This window comes from Chaetura pelagica, unplaced genomic scaffold, assembly GCF_000747805.2.
Source record: "Chaetura pelagica isolate M959 unplaced genomic scaffold, ChaPel_1.0 scaffold11, whole genome shotgun sequence".
Classification (NCBI taxonomy): Eukaryota; Metazoa; Chordata; class Aves; order Apodiformes; family Apodidae; genus Chaetura; species Chaetura pelagica.
In genome coordinates this window covers 9,790,016-9,799,027 of record NW_009952694.1, presented here as the reverse complement: position 1 = coordinate 9,799,027, position 9,012 = coordinate 9,790,016, and positions in this window count along the sequence as shown.

Genomic DNA, 9,012 nt, shown 5'->3' with positions numbered 1-9,012 from the left:
CACTGAAACCGCCGCGTTTCCAGGGTCTGCAAACAGCCGTGCAGCACCTACGGGGGTGGGGGGGGGCGACCTGCGCTTGGAGTGCCCGCAGCCTCTTTGCTACCCAGCTCATCCTACCTGCGCCACCGCGTGGTGAGATAAATCCGACTACCCCAGCTTATAGGGGAAAGTAATCTTGTCTTACCTGCACACAAATCGCGACCCTATACGGGAACGGTGTCGGGCATATCCCTCCCCCTCCTTCCCTCACTTAAATAAGTAAATAAGGTGTGTAACTAAGGTGTACCCATATATGTTTAATGTGTTGTAATCACTCCTTTTGAACCTCCTGCCCCAAATTGCTTTGTTTTCCCCACAATAAACCTTGCTGTTGTTAGAAATATTAGTAAGCACTGAGCGAGTTATTCACTCGAAAAAGTCAGGGCATAAGTTCCTGTCTCCTCTGTGTGAGGCGATACCCGTGTGGATCTCTCAGCAAATCCTGATAAGTTAATACACTCCAATAAGGAGATATAATAGGTCACGGATCGTGACACAGTTGTGTAATGATTTGGTTTGCAAAAGGATGACTGAAGTCATATTACCTTAGACAGAGCAGGCCAAGCAGATGATACTGCTTTGGACCTTCTCTAGATGTAAGTATATCTAAGGAAGGAGAATTCAAATCCTCTCTAGTCAACCTATTCCAATGTCTTACTGCACGAGGTGAAACATTTTCTGCTAACATCAAAATTGACACGTTGGAAACGATGCCTGTTGCCCATCATGCTATCACTGTACAGTTTGTGCTGGGCATCTGGCATTCTACACAATTAAGGAGGAAGCTGAGAGAAAACAACTTGCCTCAGCTGCATCAGTGATTAAGGCTTTAATTATCCTTCAGAAATCTGAATTCATCACCTTCAATTTCCTAAAGCACCATCTTATTTATGGGCCAGAGTAAAGCAACTTCTCATGTGAACCGCATGAGGTTTAGCAAGGCAAAGTGCAAGGTCCTGCACCTGGGTAGTGGCAATCCTCATTATTAACATGAGCTGGGGAATCTCTCTACCACATCAGAGAGAAACCCTGTAGAAAGTGTCTTGGGGTTCTAGTGGAAGTTGAATATGAGCAAACAATGTGCACTTGCAGCCCAGAGGACCAATGGCATCCTGGACTGCATCAAAACTTCCAGTGAATATGTGATGTCATGGCTACCTAACAGATGAACTGCAGCTAATATAACAATAATAACAAAGCAATGGCTGGATTGCACAAGTTGCCCTCTTCCCCTTTCCAACTTCATTATTATTAAATTCCAATAAAGTATAAGTAATTTTTATTTTTATGGAAGGAATAAGGGTTTGGGGTTTTTTTGCTCATTGGAAAATACAAAACACCTGTAGGGCAGTAGATGTGGTTTATCTTGATTTCAGTAAAGCATTTGACACTGTCTCCCACAGCATCCTTGCAGATAAGTTGAGGAAGTATGGGCTTGACAATCAGGTAGTGAGGTGGATCAAGAACTGGTTGAAAGGAAGAAATCAGAGAGTTGTGGTCAATGGGACAGAATCTAGATGGAGGTCTGTGACTAGTGGAGTCCTTCAGGGGTCAGTACTGGTACTGGTACTATTCAATATTTTCATCAACGACCTGGATAAAGGTACAGAGTGTGCCCTCAGCAAGTTTGCTGATTACACTAACCTGGGAGGAGTGGCTGACACACCAGAAGGCTGTGCTGCCATTCAGTGAGACCTGGACAGGCTGGAGAGTTGGGCAGAGAGAAACTTGAAAAAATTCAACAAGGGCAAGTCTAGAGTCTTGCATCTGGGCAAGAACAACCCCATGTACCAGTACAGGTTGGGGACTGACCTGTTGGAAGGCAGTGTAGGTGAAAGGGAGCTGGGGTTCCTGGTGGACAGGACCATGAGCCAGCAATGTGCCCTTGTGGCCAAGAAAGCCAATGGCATCCTGGGTGTATTAGAAAGGGTGTGGTTAGTAGGTCAAGGAAGGTTTTCCTCCCGCTCTCTTCTGCCTTGGTGAGGTTGCATCTGGATTATTGTGTCCAGTTCTGGGGCCCACAGTTCAAGAAGGACAGGGAACTGCTTGAGAGAGTCCAGCGCAGAGCTACAAAGATGGTTAAGGGAGTGGAACATCTCCCTTATGAGGAAAGGCTGAGGCAGCTGGGTCTCTTTAGCTTGGAGAAAAGGAGACTGAGGGGTGACCTCATCAATGTTTACAAATACGTAAAGAGTGACTGTCAGGAAGATGGAGCTAGGCTTTTTTCAGTGATGTCCAGTGACAGAACAAGGGGCAATGGATGCAAAATGGAGCATAGGATGTTCCATGTGAATACCAGGAAGAACTTCTTTACTGTAAGAGTAACAGAGTACTGGAACAGGCTGCCCAGAGAGGTTGTGGAGTCTCCTTTGCTGGTGACATTTAAAACCTGCCTGGATGCGTTCCTGTGTGATGTACTCTAGGTGACCCTGCTCTGGCAGGGGTGTTGGACTAGGTGATCTTTTGAGGTCCCTTCCAACCCCTAGGATTCTGTGATTCTGTGATAAGTAAAATAAGCAGTTGCTTAATGCATACTGCATATATCTAACTGCTGAGACAAAAGAACTCAGAGAAGAAAGTCTTATTTGAATGATCCAGTAAAACAATTATTTTTTAACTTTTTCCTCTTCTTTCTTACATTGCAGAAAAAATTTCTTCTGCATCTGGAAACTGTGGGTTAGCATTGTTCCAGAAGCTGTCTGATTTAGCCAAGTGTTACATATTTTATATTCTTCGTAGACATCTTCATTTACTCATCACATAGACATTTTCTTCCTTAGTGTTAGTAGTCCTTGACACAATGTGTAATACATAAGAAGAATTCTGAAGTTAGGTGTTTGAAACTAATTTTAAACTTGTTGCATAAATCTGAAGAATAAATAAAATCACATTCATTTCATTGTATCATGATAATGTGAGCACTTGCTCTCTTATCAGATTCAAGTTTATTTTAGAAATTAGCACTTTATAAAAGTAATACTTTTGAGACTTGCATGTCTGACCTTGTGTTGAGGCTTTCTATCTGAATATTTTTGAAAGACAGTTTTTCATTCTTCTTTAAATCTTTAGAAGAGAATATAGAGCATTGGCTTAGATTTTATTTTTACAGTTTTCTCCCTCACACAGATATATATATCTGGAAAGGCTGGATAAATTCCTTTTATTTAGAAGCATTAAGAATTGTACATTTTCTGCTAATTTAAGAGGAACATTTTGTTTGAATATGTGAGGCAAATCTTACTCAAATGTCATAGCATCTTAGCAGGCAGACAACACCAAGTGGAGCCTGACTTCTGCAGTTGCAGCTCAGAGATCCACAGACAAAACATTGCAAAGACACAGAAAAGAAGCCAAATCTTGAAATTCCTATTTGAATAGTAATCTTTCCTAAGGTTTGAAAATATTTGGCTCAGCGCTCAGCTAGCTTTTATTTTTTTGCATTTCTCCAGTAGACCTTAGTTTTGCTTTCTTTGGAAGTACAGAGGGCTTATTTGAAATAGCTGAGACTGGGAACTCTAACTCCACTGAGAGTGAATGTTCAGCTTTGAGGCTTAAGCAATCCCCTCCCCAATAGAAGACCCTAGATTAACAATGTCCTTTTAAAAATTATTTTAGAGGTTAAAACTCAATTTATTTTTTTTTTAATTTGATGGAGAATTTCTATTAGAAAAATTCCAAAAAAATAGCCGGATTTTCTGGGAGGTGGAAGTGAATTTACAATTACTCTTTAGGCATTAAAAAACATCCTCCTCAAAACAATGTTCTAGATATTGCAGTTGTGACAGTATCAAAGGAGTGCATGAGAATATGATACGACAGCTTGTGGAAAGAACAAGTTAACAAGTAGTAAATTACATGTGAATGAATTCTAAGACAACATGGTGGCTTGGTTTGGTTTAAATAATAAGACTGTGAAGGAAAAGTTCCAAAATTAGTCTTGCACTCAGTTCCGTATGTTTAAGTGTAGATTTGATAGCATGCCTACAGATTTACAGGAAACTTTGAATGCAGTTAGAAAAATCTACTTATTCTGTATAAAGTACAACAGCTTTTGCCTAGTGTGAAGTACTTTATGAAGTCACAGTGGTTTTAAGTAAAATACATTTGTCAAAAATGCAGAGGAAATATCCTGAAGGTAATAGGCTCACTTTGTTAGGATTTAGGGAATTAAATAAAAAATAAAAATAAATTAAAAAAAAAATAGGCTTTGGGTCTTTTATTTCTTTGGATTTGGTGAGAGGAACTTAGAAAGGTTAAACAAAGGTTGAATGTAGTTCTACAAGACCTTCAGAATGGTATTCAGATGCTCATATGGTAAATTTAACCAGAAAATTCTGCTGCCTTTCTCTGTAGAAGGCTGCTTATTTAATGTTCATTTAAAACTAAAGAGACATAAAGGAAAGATATAAATTATAATTTAGATGACAAAGTATAAAATAAACTTAATAGGGACTTAATAAATTCAAATACCAATTGGAGATTAAATACATTCAACAGTCATTAGTCTCTAAGACACATCATATTCCATTAAAATATAAAACAAAGAAATGAAGTCTAATGAGGGCTTTTGAAATTATTGAATGACATATGGTAATCCTTTTTAATCTTAAACTTTCTTACCATTTTAATTAATATACACTAAGGAGCTGTCCTCTGCTCAGAGTTGGTTAACAGACCAAAAGATGATGACAGAAAAGAACCACTCCTCATTTTCTTACTGTCTGTATGCTCCCCCTCCTCCAAAAGAACTGGTCAGCTACAGATCTGCAGGCTGTACCCTCCTAAGCTTCAATACAGTTTTGATAACTCCCCAGGACCCCAATTAGGAGACACTTTAAGGCAATGAAACTTTGAACTAATTTAGATCAAACTACTGTTGATTTAGTTCTTCCCTCAACATGGGAAATGGATGAACTTTTCAAATTGACATATTTGGAAAATGTATTTATATCCTTTGTGTGTATTTTTTATTTTCTATAAGCAGTTTGGTGTGGTAATGGAAGACAGCAATGAAAGTCCATGATGAGTTCAAAATTTAAAAATACTGAAATTTTGTGTAAAACTTTTTCCATTACCATTATAGAATCAGCCTGAACAAAATTAGTGTAAATATTTAGTTACTGATCTTTACAAAATATTGATGATCTCTTATTCCCTTAAAGTTAATGAAAGCATTATATAAAGTTTAGTATTTTGTCTTCTGGATCATTATTTTGTTGATCATATACTGATCATTCTATTTGCTGCTATACAATTTACATAATCACCACCATTATGCAGAGTTAATGAATGAGAAGTTACCTGCCTGCCTTATTGATAGTTGCTTTCCACTTTTATAAAAAGATACCTTGCTGATATTTTTAAATTTAAGGGAGTAGGGTTTCATTTACTAAATTTTTTACAATATCTCTGTCCCAGTTCTTAGTGTAAACTTGCACAAATCCTCCAAAATGCATTCATTTGAACTGATAAAGTAATCGAAAATCAGATGTCCTTAAAAATATAATACATTTTGAATTTATTAAATAATATGTCATCTTGGAAATCCTGACAGATTTTTACAATGTACAGTCTAGGCATTGTCTACACATGCAGGTTTTTTTAATGTCTCTTCCCATCTTTTCTGGTCCTGTATTTCTATAGCATCTCTTCATCTGAGTAACTGACTAGCACCTTAAGTATCATAAAATAATAAATCAGTATGCAGTATTCACCTCATCATATTTCAGGATACAAAATGCAATATTTCTGATGATTCTCATTAGCTGTTTTGGTTTAGTAAACTGGAAATATACGTTGCCATTGAAATGAAGGAAGAAAATGCAAGCAGGAAGATCTGCTTTGTAGGCTCCAATCCTCAGAGCAGTCTTAACTGTCCTGAAAGAAGCTAGCATCATTTCCCTTTGGAGCTATTGAGGTTTTTTTCACATGCTGATTTTTTCTTTTTATAATGTGTTTGGGTTTATTGTGTTAAATATATATTGAAATATTATTTGCTGTTCTTAATCTTATCTGGTGACAGAGTAGCAGAGGGGAATAATGTGTCATTTTTTTGGCAGCAACTGACAGTAGTTAATTTCTGCTATTTGGTTCTGAACTGTGTGAACCACTGTTGAAGCACTGTGACCTGTTACGGTGATTCTGGTAGCATTTCTGTTCTGTAAAGACATGCAAAAAAACCCCCAAAAAAACTGTGAAAAGAAGGCAAAAAAGAACATTTTTCAACACAAGAGTAGAGCAGTTTATGAGAAACACATTACTTGCCTATTTCCTTTACTCGCTACTAATTCAGGCTAAATACTTCCTTTAGTTCACCCCTTTTGGGTCATGGTAAGGCATTCATTACTCTAAATGCAGACTCAGGCTTTGTGTCAGCTTCTAATACTACTGTTTATCACCACACCAAGAGTGAAAACCGCAGAAAAATTAGGTTAATCAATACCTCTGCAGTGTGTTTGACACTACATTCAGGAAAAGTTTAGAACGTCATTGCTAACTGCAGGTCATAAACAGCCTAAGAGGTCTGTGTATGCTCTTGATGTGAATTCTGGTTCTTCATGCAAATTGAGGGCAGAATACGCTGTAAGCCTTTGTTAATTATGCACCTCCTGCAGAACACTAGCATCTTGGATTGTATAAAATGCAACACCACTGCTTCTGACATTCCTTCAGAAAGAAATTTACAAGTGTTTCTGAGTCTCCATTTGGCAGACCTAGGCAAAATCTCTAACCAAGTGTTCTGTTTAAAACCTGTGCTTATAAGCAATAATATTTTTGAACTTTTAAAACCATTCAGTGTTTGAGAGGCAGGGATTAGTTGCTGGGGACAGGTATTTATGAACATTTTGGTATCCTACACTGGTTCAAGGTGAAAAATTACCAACTGACACTGTAGAAAGTATTTCTGAGGCAGCTGATTGGCAAGGGATGGGATGTAGCACAATATACTTAAAACTAAGAGAATTTAGGGAGAAAAAAATCCTCTTTTTGTACTGCAAAACCAAACAATTAAAAAAATGTGCAGCTTCACATCTATTATAAAAATCTCTTTTATACCAAATGAGAACTTAAATGCTGTGATGATGCTTCCTAATGACAGTAACAAGCTTACAACATTTTTTTTAAAAATTGAAAGTTTATTCCTGCGTCTTTCGTCTCAAAACTTTCGATAGTCTTCTGTGTTGTAGTTGTGTTGTAGTCCTCCATGAAGTAGACAGTTTCCATGTTTAACTTATTTGTTAAAAGCCATTATTCTACTTGAGGTTTGCTCAGAGCAAGGACTGAGCACCATGTTTTTTTGCATTTTACAAAGCATTTGTGCAGTTTAAAACACATTTTTTATCAGTTATTTTAAATATGTAGTTCAAGATACATCAGCAGTTACTGTAAGCCCTCAGCAATTTCATATTTTTTTTTAGAGATACTGTATACAGTTTATACAATTAACAGTCTGACATAAAGTTCTAAGACTCAAAGATTAATTTATAGAAACCAACAGCCCTTATCCTTAGCATGCCTGAAGAGACATTACTTTATTGAAATCAATGGAGCTATACAACTTTAATTTAGAATCTGTACTGGAATGTTTATCTAAAGGTAATAATAATAAAAAAAATAAATAAATCTTGAAATTGAGTAAAGTAGTTAATAAATAGAGGTTTTCCTGAAAGAGTTTTGGAATTAGTGCCGTTTTTATTTGAACAAGGACACAAGGAATACTCTCATCATAAAATAGATCTAAAACAATAAGAGTAATAAAGGACAATTAAAAATCTCACACTGGTCAATTGATGAGGCTTGAGAACAAGTGAGATGTGCTCATAGAATTATCACAACCTGAAGTTTATTTCTGATGTGTTTTTCTACTTACATATGCTAAAAAGCCTCGTCCCTACCTTTTGATGAATATATTTTGAAGTCAGAGGGGGACCATTATAATCATTTAGTCTAAACTTTTGTATAGTGCCTGATAGGTGTTTTGTAGCAAATTATACTATTTCCTCAGTAGAATTTTTATATTGTTATGTGTGGGGGGGGGGTTGTTGGTTTTTTTTACACAGTATTTCTAGAAAGTGAGATATATGGATTACACTGGGGACAACGTCTCATCCTATTATTTAAGTTGGCTATGGGGCAACCCCAGGAATTCTTTTATCTCTTTTACCTCTGACTATTATTCAGAGAATAGATAGCATTTTCTGGGATAGGCCTTCCAGTGCTTACATCTTGCATCCTAGATTGTTCGGTTCCTGTGCCTGTAAACACTTACTCAGAAAAACATTTAAGTACCTATACACTTATTTATAAAAATGAGTCTTAGATAAATGCATTTTTAATTGGTATTTTGAATTATTTAGCTGTGATTTCATCATCAACTAAGGTTGTTATTATGATTTTTAATCACGAGAGCATACAAGTTTCTGAAAAACTGGAAGGCAAAACTCAAGCTTCCAGCTCTGGAATGTACCCTCCTTATAACCAGTTTCTTGTGTTGCTTTGCTGTATTAGTGTGTCATTTGAGAGAGAAGGAAGGACAGAGGCAGATGCCCTAGCCAGAGCTCAACCCACCCATCAGGGGACCCCTCCCCTTCCCCCCGCCCCCTGCTGTGAAGGACCAAGTATTTCCTCACACCAACATGAAATGCCCTTTAGGTCAGTAGACATAACTGACTTAAAGCTGGCTGCTCCACGTGGCACTGAACCCTCTCCTGGCTGCCTTCTCGGATGCCCCAAGGGGGCAGCTGCTGCGGGAGAGGAGCTGTGGCTGGAAGAACAGCTGCAAGGGCGGGACAAGGTCCTGTCTGATTGGCTGCAAAGCCCAGAAGTCCGAACCCAGCCAATCAGGAGCAAAGGAAACCTATAAAGAGACAGCGTGGGGCACGTTTCCCTCTCTCGTGCTCCTCGTTTTCGGCGACTGTTCCGCAGACACCGAAGGTGCTGCTCCTCGCTTCTTGCTTTGCCGCTCACTTCTCA